Source organism: Rousettus aegyptiacus, unplaced genomic scaffold (genome assembly GCF_014176215.1).
Source record: "Rousettus aegyptiacus isolate mRouAeg1 unplaced genomic scaffold, mRouAeg1.p scaffold_m13_p_9, whole genome shotgun sequence".
Taxonomy (NCBI): Eukaryota; Metazoa; Chordata; class Mammalia; order Chiroptera; family Pteropodidae; genus Rousettus; species Rousettus aegyptiacus.
In genome coordinates, this window is record NW_023416312.1 from 47,640,374 (window position 1) to 47,654,188 (window position 13,815).

Here is a 13,815-nt window from a genome sequence, read left to right on the forward strand (position 1 = left end):
AAATAATGACTTGTTTGAGTCAAGAAAAGTATAACCAAAGACTTTACTGTAGTCCAATCTTGAAAGAAAACCCCCAATCAAAAGAGAAATGACACTTGCTGACACTTGCTTTGTTGCCAGTTCCTACTAGGTTAGTGGTTACCAAAAGGTGCTGGGGGTCAGGGGGAAAGAGGAGGTAGATGGAGTAAAATGGTCAAATATGTGGTGACAGAAAGAAATCTAACTATAGGGGGTGAACATATAATACAATATGTGTGTATACACACACACAATTCAACAGGTGTACTGTTAAATTGTACACCTTAAACTTACTGGATTTTGTTAACCAATGTCACCATAACAAAATTTTTTTAAATATAAAAAATATTTAAGTATAATTGGCATACAATATTATATTAATCTCGGATGCACAACATGGTGATTCAACATTTATACACTTTACAATGTGATGATTTGAAGAAAACAGTGCTTCTGCTTTGTAAAACAAAAGTAATCTATGAAAAATTACTCAAGCGAATTTTGCAAAAATAAAGTAAATGGTGAAATCTGAAACAAGATTGTAAAATGCTGTACCCTTCTCTCTCGATTATACATTTGCAAAAATATCAATGGCAAACTAACTTTACAAATTATTTGTCATCTATTTCAGCAATTGCTGTCTTCAACTAACCAATTGTATATAGTATTGTTTCAGTTTTTTTCTGCCTCATTTTGACTTATAACATAAGAGCTCACAATTAGCATTAACAAGGTGAAATAAAACAGTAACTTAAATGGATATCATTAATTATAGAACAGCAAAAATAATTTCACTATCTTATTCTAATTACTCTGGCAAAGTTCTCACACATCATACTGTATAAAACCATGGCTTTATAGTATTGTAAAATACAATTTAACCTTTTAAGTGGAAAATTATGATAAATATAAATGTTACATTCATTTGTAACATATTCATGATTTTTTTCAGATTGCATTTCAAATATTTAATGTACTCTAGTAGCCATTGCTATGTTATTCTATCAAAAAGTATCTCAAAGGAGTAGAGTAAGTGTATAACAATACTCATGTTCAAATAGCTAATTCAATCTTTTTTTTAAGTTTTATAAGTCAACATATTTGCTCATAAATATCTAGGTGTAACTAATTTCAGATTGCCTTACATCAATATTTTTAGGAAAAGTCCCACTTTTGCTATGGTGGGTCGTACCTTGTGCTTTGACACGTTTCTTCTGAGTTAATCAACACCAGGTGTGAAGAGGCTAGGGTATGGCACAAAATATGGAATGCTTATCAAATTTGCATGTCATCCTTGCACAGGGGCCATGCTAATCTCCTCTGTATCATTCCAATTTTAGTATATGTGCTGCGGAAGGGAGCACTAATTCGATAATTTTTATATCGTTATTTGAATGCTCCTTGTCTTACAGAATATACACACATTCACATACATTGTTATTAACTGCCACACATATAGTAAAGAAAATGTAGAAATGATTGTTAGGTGAATTAACTTGGGTTATTTCCTTAAAAACTCTCTTAAATTGGATTACATGATAGAAAATTAAAATGATTTTATTAACCCTAATAAAACTGTTAAAACCCAGGGTACTTAGGTATAAAATGAGCAATAACTCAAGTATACAAAAAAGTTTAAATGATACCATTATATGCCAAACAAAACTATATATGTAAATTATTTCATAAAGCAATTCGATACCTAGCTAATACCCCTACATCATACATATCTAAATGTCTTCAAGAAATTATTTGATGACAAATCAAAATGGTAAGAAATCATACAATTCACTTATATTAGTGCCATAATCCAACCAGGCATGCTCAAAAACACTCAAATGTTTGCCATCTGATCCCATACCCTCACAAACAAGCCTGCTATATCCCAAATTGTGTTTCAGTCATGGATGGAACTTCCTTATTTTATACAGCTGTCTCAGGTGATCAGAAATATTTTCTACTCTATCCTCAACATTCTGCTTGCTTCAGAGGTTCCTGGAAATCAGTTGAATAATACACATCTGGACTTATTTTCTACATCAGTCACTTAACTGTATTAGTCCCCCCAAAGAACTCTGGGACAGAAAGTTTTGTTCAGTTTGTTTTGGAGCATATTTTACTGCTTATTAAAGGGTACATAAAAGTTTTGTATTCTCATTACCGGGATATAATTGAATTTACTCAAATTAAATTCTGTAGTACTAGGTAGATACAAGACAGTCTTAGGGCCAGTATGGACTAATGCTATAAGTGAATGTAAGCAGATAACTGTCAAAATCTATTTACCACTTGGTGGGCGCTGAAGTTCTTACTTCTTTGACAATAGAGTGAGCAAGAAGTTGTTCATCTTCCTCTGCTGGTAAGTTAATAATACTCTGCTATTTACCACCTTCTAAGTCTCTGGAGCACATCTAAGAACAAAACTAGAATGAAGTGAGATTATTTTGGTGCCTATTTTTTGATAGCTGGTAATGTTTTTTATGTGCACAATAAAAATAATTGGAATTAAAGTAGCAGAGAGTACAAAATCTAGAGCAGCAAAATAATAAATTAGAATACAAATAATTAAGACATTCAGTTCTTTAGATCATTTTTGTTATGGTCTAACTTGAGAAAAATGTGGGAAATGTTTTAAAAGAAGAAAAAAATTAAAATCCCACATTAGGGTTCTTACATAATAGACAAAAATAACAGGCATATAAGGCACAAAAATAATTCTTTGGGAAAAGCAATTTGGCAAGAGAGAATACAAGATAGATGGTGACTGACTTGTGGCAGAAAGACAATAAAGAGGTTATTATAATAATCCAAAGATGACTCTACAAATAATGGGTACTAGATTGGGTAGCAAAAATAATGGAGAAGAAAGAAAATCTGAAAGATTTGAAAGAAAAAAAAAGAGAACTCAGTGAGAAATTATACATAGAAGAAAAGGAGATGAATGGGTTAAAATACTTTCAGTTCCCTGACCTGTAAGATTGAAAGAGTGACAGACACAGAATAGATAGAAAGTAGAAGTTTATGTGAAGGGAAAATTGATTTAAGTTTCAGACATTGTGAATTTGAAATGTCAGTGTGATATTCAGTTGTATATGTCTTGTACAGCACTGCTAAGCATTTAAGAGTTCATATGTATGTTGATTTGGGAGTAATTTTTATGATGCAATAATGAAGACATAAAAAAGCATGAATAGTGGGTTAGGTATGGAGTTTAATTCCATATTCAGTTAGGTGGTACAATGAGAAGATGTAAACAAAAGCTATAAAGATGGAATGGCAAGAGAAACAAGAATATCAGGAAAGTAAAATGCTGTCAAAGTCAAGAAATGTGTGTGTTACTGGGAAAGTTTGGAGTAGTTAAAAACATTAAGAAATACAGAAACGTTTACTGGATTTAGCAGAACGACTAGGACTTTTTTAATGTTTTGAGAGTAGAAGTCAGTCAGCTGGAACTAATAGAGAATGAGTATATAGGGAAAGAGGGGACGGAAAGTATTTGCCAGAGAAATGAATGAGTGTTTAGGTAAAATTAGAAGAGGCAAGAATCATGTAGGTCATTTTGGCCAACACACACAAAAAAAACATCTTTAGAGAGAAAAATAAGCAAGCGTATTTCTTTGCTAGATCACCACATATCATTGGAAAGTAAAAAGTAAGTGACTTGCATACTGTAAGTTTTTGTTGGAGAAGTTAAAATTGCTTATTTTAGGTGCACATTTTATTTGAAGTAATATCTGTAAGGAAGATGGTTTCCTATGGTAAGAGGACAGTTAGAAATTATCAAATAAATGAGCATTGGCCTGGTAAAATCTGCTTGCTTTACCGTGGTGACCCTGCCGCACCCAACTCTTGTACAACAGGACACTCTTTTAACAGCAAGCAGTAGGCCTAGGCTCATGCACCTTCCTGAGGTGTTTTTGTGGCAGGCAGCCAGCCCCAGCCTGCACTGTAATTTTTCTTAAACAACTCTCGGGGATCCATGAGCCCCTGGCAGATGGTGGGTGGTCTCAGTGTGCTCTGAGCCTTCTACAGAATGGCCCTTGGCTCAGCACTGAAACCAAAATTTAATCTGCATTAACCTGTTGAACATCACTTGACACACCCTAATGACTTCCTGAGACCTTGGCTCTGCCAATTTATGTATTGCAGGAGCCTTTTTTAAAAAAAATAAAAATAAAAATAAAAACTCAGCCTTACAAGCAGCTTGCAGGCTACAGCAGGTCCCAGGGTGCCATAAACATTTTGCTGAGCTCCCTCAGGCTTGGTACTGGTGGCAGCTAGCCTCTCTTCAGAGCTTAGCCTCTCCAACCCACCTCCCGGTCCAGCACAGGCAGCTATCAACCACAGATCACTTTGTAGCTCTTACCAAAAACCTCTGTGCCTGTCACAAGCAGCAGCTGATTTTGGCCTGTACAGAGCCCTTCCTCCCAAGAGAGTCCAGTACCAACACACTGGAAGGCCAGCTTGAGACCACAACAGAGCACCACATGATTAGGCCCATGATAAATACACACAAAAGGAGGTGTGGCAGGCACCAGAGGCAGCTGGGGAGAATATGCTCTGTGGGGTCAGGGCCCACACAGAAGCTCATAAGCTGTGGCAGTGACCAGTCCTTACCACAGTCCTTACAGCCAGTCAGCCTCAGCATCAATTCCAGCCCCTGATGTGTCAATAGCAATCAAGGCTCAACTACAAATGGAGGACACACACAACCCACATGAGGGGCACTCCTGGAGCACCAAGCTCAGGTGATGAGGGTAATTGTGCCACTGGGTTCTATGGGGTACCTACTACATAAGTCCACCCATCCAACACTGGAAGATGTGGCCGATCTACCTAATACATAGAGACAAATGTAGAAAGGCAGCCAAAATGAGGAAACAGCATGTCCAAATAAAAGAACAAAAGAAAATTTCAGAATAAGAACAAAACAAAATGAAAAATAACAACCTACCAAATATAAAGTTTAAAATGCTGGTTATAAAAATATTTTAGGAACTTAGTGAGGATATCAACAACAAGATAGTAAGCATAAGACAAAGACATAAAAAATAAGTCAGAAATGAAGAATATAATTAATGAAACAATACATATAATAGAAAGAATCAACAGCTGATTAGATGAAACATAAGAAAAACATCAATGTTTTGAAAGAGAAAGCAGTAGAAAACAAGAAAATATTTTAAAATGTTAATATAGTTTAAGGGACCTCTAAAAAAGCATCAACATTTGTAACATTTGCAACATAGGGGACTATCAGAAGAAGAAAGAGACCAAGGGATTGAGAACCTATTTGAAAAAAGAAGGAGTGAAAATTTTCCTAACCTGGTGAAGAAAATAGACATACAACCTCAGAAAGCACAGAGTCCCAAACAAAATGAATCCAAAAAGGCCCATACCAAAAAACATCATAATTAAAATGTCAAAGATTAAAAAAATAGAGAGAGATAGAGAATTCAAAAAGCAGCAAAACAAAGTGGTTAATTACCTACAGGGAGCTCCCAAATGACTATCAGTTAATTTCTCAACAGAAATCTTGCAGGCCAGAAGGGATCGGCATGAGATATTTAAAGTGATGAAAAGCAAGAACCTACAACCAGGACTGCACTATCTAACAAGCCTATTATTTAAAATGGAGGAAAGGTAAAGACCTTCCCGGACAAGAAAAGGTAAATGAGTTTGTGACCACTGAACCAGTATTATAAGAAGTGTTAAAAAGAATTCTTGAAAAAGAAGTGGGAAAAAAGAACATAAATATATATAATAAAATGGGAATAACTATTGTACATATCAATAATTAATTTAAATTTAAATAGATTAAATACTCCAATCAAAGGACATAGGGTAAGAGTTATGTCAGAAGCATGGCGGCGTGAGGAATCTTCCCACATCTCTCCCCTTGAAATAACCATGACCTTATCATCTAAAACCCAATAAATAACACTTAACCTACACACGAGCACTTGGAGGGATCTACACATCAGAGCATCCAAAGGTGGGCAAATCCTTGGGAGGCTGAGAGGCATATTATGAGTGAGGAACAAACAAGCTGTGAAATGTAGCCTAGGCTCCCTGCAGGAGGAGAGGGAGAAAAAATTTCAAGGCCAGGCCCTGACCCTTTGAAGCCAGGAGCACTGCAACCTATGTAATCAGCATATTCAATGCAGCTGAGCCAAGGGCCAGTGAAGGGAGCAGGGCAGAGACTGCGTACAGAGGAATGACAGCTGTGGCTTAGCAACTGCTGTTGCAAACCAGGAGGCTGAGTCACAAAGTCTGGTTGCACACCTCTCCCCCTCGAAAACCAATTCAGAGCGTGCCCTCCAGCCCCATATTCTCTCAGAGTTAACACCACCGAGACCCAGGGAATTTGTGTGACCAGTACTGAAACATACACTACAACCAGTATCAGAGATATGGACAGTGATATCAAAGCAAGACAACTGAAACCCGGGAGAGAAACAGCCATACACACCATGGGCTTCTCCCAATCAACCCTACCCATATCCAGTCAGGCTGAATCAGAAGGAGCAGCAGAACATTGCATCTGACTGTTGGAACAGTAACAGGATTTCAGGACCTCTTCAGAAATTAGACCCTCATCACCAATCACATCATTTCATGGGGATGGAGGCCTGAGAATAAGGGACCTGATTGCAGAGGAATTACACAGTCACATACTAGAGAGAAAAAGGCATTTTTAGCCTCAAAGCAGAGACATAAGGGGCTTTGAGATCATTTACTAGAAATCAAAAGAAAAACTTCTTCTTATCAACCTGCTAAAGAGATATCACTACATAATAAATTTTCTATTTTTTTTTTAAAGCAGAGTATACTCCCATTAATTCCAAGGTAGAGAAATAGGCCATGAGATACTATGAACAACCAAGGTGAAAAGGAACCTCACAAAGGAAGTGAAAAACCTCCAGAAAATAAGCTTAAAGACATAGAAATATATTATTTAAATGACTGAAAATTCAGGATTGCTCTTTGAAAACAAAATCAATGAGATGCAAGTAAATTTTGACTGAAAATTCCAAAAAATCAGAAAAAAATAAATGAACAAAACAAATGCTTTACCAAGGACATCAAACCCGTAAAAAAGAACCAAAAGAAATTCTAGAGATGAAGAATACTTTAAAAGAGAATTAAAAAAAAATGAAATAGTAACCTTAGGAAATACAGCTGACCAGATGAAAAAAAATAGTGATAGCAAAGACAGAAATCTGGAAATAGCATGAAAGGAAGAAGAAAGAGACTTGAGAACAAAAAACATTCTCTATAAGACCTCTATAAGAGCTCTCTGACACCATCAGAAACAAAAAACATAAGATTAATGTGCATACCAGAAGAAGAAGAAGAAGAGAGAGAAGGAAACCAAGAGCATATTTAAACAAATAGTAGATGAAAATTGTCCAAACCTATGAAAATACCTGGATCTTCGAATCCAATAAGAAAAGAGAACACCGTCATCTTAACCCAAAAAGTACTTCCCCAACATAAATTATTTTTTTTAAAAAATTAATGACAAAAAATATTCTCAAGAGAGCCAGAGAAAAGAAGACAATATCTTATAAAGAAAAAACCCATTAGACTTTCATTGGCCTTCTCAGCACAGAACTTAAAAACAATGAGAGAGTGGAACCAAATATTCAAATTATTGAAAACAAAACAAAACAAGAAATTGCCAGACAAAAATAATGTATCCAGCAAAGCTCTCCTTTAGATATAAAGGAGAAATAAACACTTTTCCAGACATACAAAAGCTGAAGGAATTTTCCACCACAAGATTCGCATTAAAGGAAATAATGAAGGAGGCAATTCTACCTGAAACAAAAGTACAAAAAATAAATAAATAAATAACTACAAGTAAGATGACTAACAGGCAGGCAGAAGCAGCAATATACAACCTTTACTAAGACAGGGTACTATAAGATTAAATATTACATAATGGTTAAGGGTAAAAATAAAATACTCTCAAAAGAGAATATAACAGCTCCAGCAATTTACAAATTAATGTTCAGCATAATAGTGATAATATGAGACAACAAAAACAGAAAAGGAGTGATATCAGAAACATGGCAGAGTGAGAGATGTCCCCAGATACCTCCCCTTGAAACAACAATAAGCTGAACATCTAAAACTCAAAAAAAAAAAAACATTCAACCTCCACAGAAGCACGTCTGAGCAAGGGATCTGTGTATTAGAGCCACCACATCTCAGAACCCCAGTAGTCAGGCAGTAGACTGGGAGAAACAAAGAAGATGCTCTTGAGCCTGATCTCTCTGCAAGAGGAGGGGAAATGGAGAAGGTGCGGTGGGTTCCTAAACAGCCATGCCTGCTAGCTGTGAGCTCCGCACAGCTAGCAAAGGTGCCCCAACATGAGAGCAGAAAGCAGAGGAGTACGAACGGCAGAGAAGCGCGAATGGCAGAGAAGCGTGAATGGCAGAGAAGAAGGGAGAGCAGAGAAACAACAGTTCATTATTGCCAGCAGCTGTTGCAAAACATGAGACTGAGCCACAGCCCCAATCCCTCAACCCAGAGGGCCCGTCCCCCCATATACTTTGAGACATCACAAAGCCCCCGGGGATTCTGAGCAAATGAAACCAAAACTGTCACTAACCCTGACAGAGTCTGAGATGAAGAGTAGTGGAAGTGATTGAATAACTACAAGAAAAAAAATGCATTATTAAGAAATTATATTAAGCAGGGATTCAAGAGGATTAGATGTCACTTACTAAAATTAAGAAGAAAACTGCATTCCTTGCAACAGGTTTAAGAGAGACCTTTATATAATAAATATTTCTTGAAAGAAAGTAGAACACGCTTCCATTAATGCCCAGACAGAGAAATAGTCCATTAAACACCATTAAGAACCAAAGCGACAAGGAAGCTAAGAAAGAAAGAGAAATATCCAGAAAATAAGCTTATAGACATAAAAATATACAACTTAAATGGCTGAGAATTCAAGATAGTACTTCTGAAAGAACTCAGTGAGTTCCAAAATGAGTCATATGAACAATTTCAGGAATTGAAAAACACCTGGAGAAGCAAAGCAAGGAGACTGAAAACCTCAAAAAGAACAGAATAGATCTTCTGGAGATAAAAAAGAAAACACTACAAGAGTTGAAAAATGAAATAGTAAGCTTTAGAAATGGAGTTGACCAAATGGAGGAAAGAATCAGTGATATCGAAGACAGAAATCTAGAAATAAATCAGAAAGAAGAAGAGAGAAACCAAGAGTAAAATAAATAATAATGAGAGAAATCCAAGAACTAGCTGATACCATCAGGAGAGGAAACATAAGAATAATGGGTATTATCGAAGGTGAAGGAAAAGAGTGGGGACTAGAAAGCATTTTCAAACAAAAATGTCTACAAGAATTTCCCAAATCTAAGGAGTGATCTGGAGCTTGGAATTCAGGAAGACAACAGAACACTCAATTATCTCAACCAAAAGAGGCCTTTACCAAGACACACTGTATTAAAATTATCAAAAATCTATGACAAAGACAGAATACTCAAGGCAGCCATGGAGAAGAAAACGGTAACTTATAAAGAAAAACCCATTACATTATCGTTGGACTTATCAGTACAAACTTTAAGTCAGAAAGGAGTGAAATCAAATATTCATACTGTTAAGTGAAAGGAACTACCAGCCAAGAACAATGCATCCAGCAAAGCTCTCCTTTAGATATGAAAGATAAATAAAGACCTTTACAGACACTCAAAAATTGAGAGAATTCTCCATTTCAAGGCCTGCATTACAGGAAATACTGAAAGGGGTCAGCTTACCTAAAAAAAAAATTATAATTAGGAGTAAAGTGACTATCAGCCAAGTAGAAACAGAGGACTGCAACTCTTACCAAGAACAGGGCATTATAAGCTTAAATAATAAGAAGAGAATTGGTATAGCAAGAAAATAATGAACGTTCAGCTTGCATAAGGACAAACTGAGACAACAATGACTGAAAAAGGGAGCATTCAAAGATGCAGATTCACAAAGGGGAACGGAGATAATGCATGCACAAAAAATGGACAACCATGTGTATATATATAATATGTATGTGTGTGTGTATAACTATCTTTTACATAATCTTAATGGTAACCAAACATCAAAGATTCAGAACTGAAATATATAACATAAAAATAAGAAGAACCAGAGGGAAAACGTACAAAAGCCAACAAAACTAAAGAAAACAGAAACACAAGATAAGGAAGCATTGGGAAACCAAGCTGCCAGAAAGTAAAAGGTAAAATAGATAGAAGAAGATCTCATATTTCAATAATTACTCTAAATGTAAATGGATTGGACATACCAATAAAAAGGCACAGAGTCTCAGAAAGGATCAAAAAAAAAAACAGAACCCAACCATATGTTGCCTCCAGGAGACACATCTCAACTTCAAAGACAAATATAGACTCAAAGTGAAAGGGTGGAAAATAAAATTTTGAGCAAATGGCATACAGGAGTAGCAGTACTAATATCAGACAAAATAAACTTCGAAATAAAAATGGTAAAGAAAAACACAGAGGGACACTTCATAATTATAAAGGGAATCATGCACCAAGAAGACATAACACTTATTAATATCTATGCTCCCAATCAGGGAGCCCTGAAATATATAAAGCAATTAATAATTAAACTAAGGGGAGAAAGAGACCAAAACACTACCAAAATAGGGGACCTCACAGTTGGATATGAACAGATCTTCCAAACAGAAAAGAAATTAGGAAATAATTACCTTTAATGACACATTAGACCAACCGGACATAATTGAAATTTAAAGAACCTTTCTTCCCCAAACAGCTGCTTATACATTCTTCTCTAGTGCACAAGGAACATTCTCAAGGATTGACCACACACTGGGACAAAGAGATAGCCTCAACAAATAAAAAAAGGTTGTAATCATGCTAACCATATTCTCTGATCATAATGCTTTGAAACTAGAGATCAACTGCAATAAAGAAAGCCAGAAGAACCACAAATACATGGAAATTAAACAACATACTATTTAGAAATAACTGTCACAGAGAATAAATAAAAAGAGACATCAAGAGATACATAGAAACGAATGATAATGATAGTACTACATATCAAAACTTTTGGGATATGGCAAAAGTGGTCATAAGGGGAAAGTCCGTGTCATTACAGGCCTATCTCCAAAAACAAAAAGAAGACCAAATAAACAACCTAATACTTCATCTTAAAAAAACAAAACAAAACTAGGAAATGAAGAACAAATGAAGCCTCAAGTTGGCAGAAGGCAAGAAATAATCAAAATTAGAGCAGAAAGAAATGAAATTGAAAACAAACAAAAAATAATAGGAAAGTAAATGAATCAAAGAGCTGGTTCTTTGAGAAGGTTAATAAAATTGACAAACCCTGGCTAGACACACTAAAGAAAAAAGAGAAAAGACGCAAATAAACAAAATCAGGGATGAAAGAGAAAAAATTATGACAGACACAGCAGAAATACAAAGGATCATACAAGAATACTATGAAAAAGTATATAACACCAAATTTAATAACCTAGAAAAAATAGAGTAGTACTAAGAGAAATACAACCTTCCTAAACTGAATCAAGGACTGGAAAATCTAAATAGATCTATCAGCAGTATGGAAATTTATACAATCATCAAAAACCTGACAAAAAGTAAAAGTCCAGGACGAGGTGGCTTCACTAGTGAATTCTATCAAACATTCAAAGATGATTTAATACCTATTCTCCTCAAAGTCTTCCAAAAAATCGAACTGGAGGCCATACTTCTCAACACATTTTATGAGGCCAATATTACCCTGGCACAAAAATTTGGTAAAGATGACACAAAACAAGGAAAATACAAATGGATATCTCTCATGAACACAAATGTAAAAATCTCAAATAAGATACTAGCAAATCGAATACACCAACATATCTAAAAGATTATACACAAGTCAAGTGAGCTTCATCCCAAAGGTACAGGGATAGTTTAGCATACACAAATCGATTAATGTGATACACTACACAAACAAATTAAAAAATAAGAATCATATGATCATATCAATAGAAGCAGACAAAGCCTTCGGCAAGATAAAGCATTCATATATGATCAAAACACTTAACAGAATCGCTACAGAAGGAAAGTAACTTAACATAATAAATGCTATATATGAGAAACTCTCAGCCAACATTATACTTAATGGTGAAAAACTAAAAATCTTCCCTCTAAGATCAGGAACAAGGCGAGGCTATCCAATATCACCACTGTTATTCAATATAACTTTGGAGATCCTAGTGAGTGCAATCAGGCAAGAGAAATATATGAGAGGCATCCAAATAAGAAGGCAAATGTCACGCTTTTCAGATGACATGATTCTCTATATAGAAAATCCTAAAGACTCCACGAGAACACTATTAGAAACAATAAGGAAATACAGTAAAGTTTCTGAGTACAAATAAATGTTCAAAAATAAATAAATGTGACTATGGCAAACTAAAATTCTTCTGCACAGCATAAGTAACCATTAACAAGGTAAAAAGACAGCCATCTGAATAGGAAAATATATTTACAAGCAATACATCCAATAAGAGCCTAATATCCAAAATATGCAAAGAACTCATACAGCTCAATAACAACAACAAAACAAATAAACAAACAAATCAATAAATGGGCAGAGGACCTGAACAGACACTTCTCACTTGAGGACATACAATTGACCAACAAATATATGAAAATATGTTCAACATCATTAGCTATTAGGAAATGCAAATCAAAACCACAATGAGATACCATCTCACACCTGTTAGCATATCTGTAATCAACAGGACAAATAATAACAAATGTTGGAAAGGAAGCAGAGAACAAGGAACCCTCATACACTGCTGGTGGATACAGCCACTATGGAAAACAATATGGAGGTTCCTCAAAAAACTAGTAATTGATCTACCATATGATACATCAATCCCTCTACTGGGTATTTACCCCAAAGTCTTTAAAACTCATATCCAAAAATATGTTCATAGCAGCATTATTTATAGTTGCCAGGGCATGGATGCAACCAAGATTTCCATGACAGGTGACTGAGTAAAGCAGTGGTGGTACATATATACGATGGAATATTACTCAGTCATAAGAAGTGATGAAATACTGCCATTTGTGACAACATGGCTGGACCTCTAGATAATCATGATAAGTGAAATAATCCAGACAGAAAAAGTTGAACCGCACATGACATAACTTATATGTCAGATATAAACGTAAAAGCAACAAATAAACAGAACAAACAGAGACTCATGGACATGGACAATAGGCTAGTGGTTAGCAGAGGATAGGGGATGGGGGCAAGAAGGAGGTAGACAGGTTAAAGGGGGTCAAATATGTAGTGACAGAAAGAAATCTAACTATAGAAGGTGAACACACAGTCTAAATATATATATATATATATATATATATATATATATATATATATGCTTTATTCTGAAAGTGTTTAGTTGAAAATTTTTGGATTTTGTTAACCAATGTCACTATAAAAAATTAAATTAATTAATTTAAAAAATTACTAGTAGGTTCTATAATCTTAGTAGGTAAAAACATAGATTCTGAACTTAAACTAGCTGCATTGAATCCTAGCTTTGCCAGTTATTAGTTGTTTAATCTTGGCCAAATATCCTCTTTGTGTATCTTTTTTTTAATTTCCCATTAAATTGAGATAATCATAGTGTAAAGCTATGGGGTTGTTTTGAGGACTACATATGTTAATACATGCAAGTAATTAAAATAGTTCTGGGTAAATATTAAGGACTCAATTAATTTTAAC

The 13,815-nt window shown here is 35.1% G+C and overlaps 1 non-coding gene across 1 annotated transcript; it reads right to left on the reverse strand.

The window, feature by feature from the left end:
• Nucleotides 1-1,275: 1,275 nt before the first annotated feature.
• Nucleotides 1,276-1,382, reverse strand: LOC118608115. The gene has a single exon (XR_004952917.1). It is a non-coding gene; the product is annotated as a U6 spliceosomal RNA (small nuclear RNA).
• Between the last annotated feature and the right edge of the window lie 12,433 nt (nucleotides 1,383-13,815).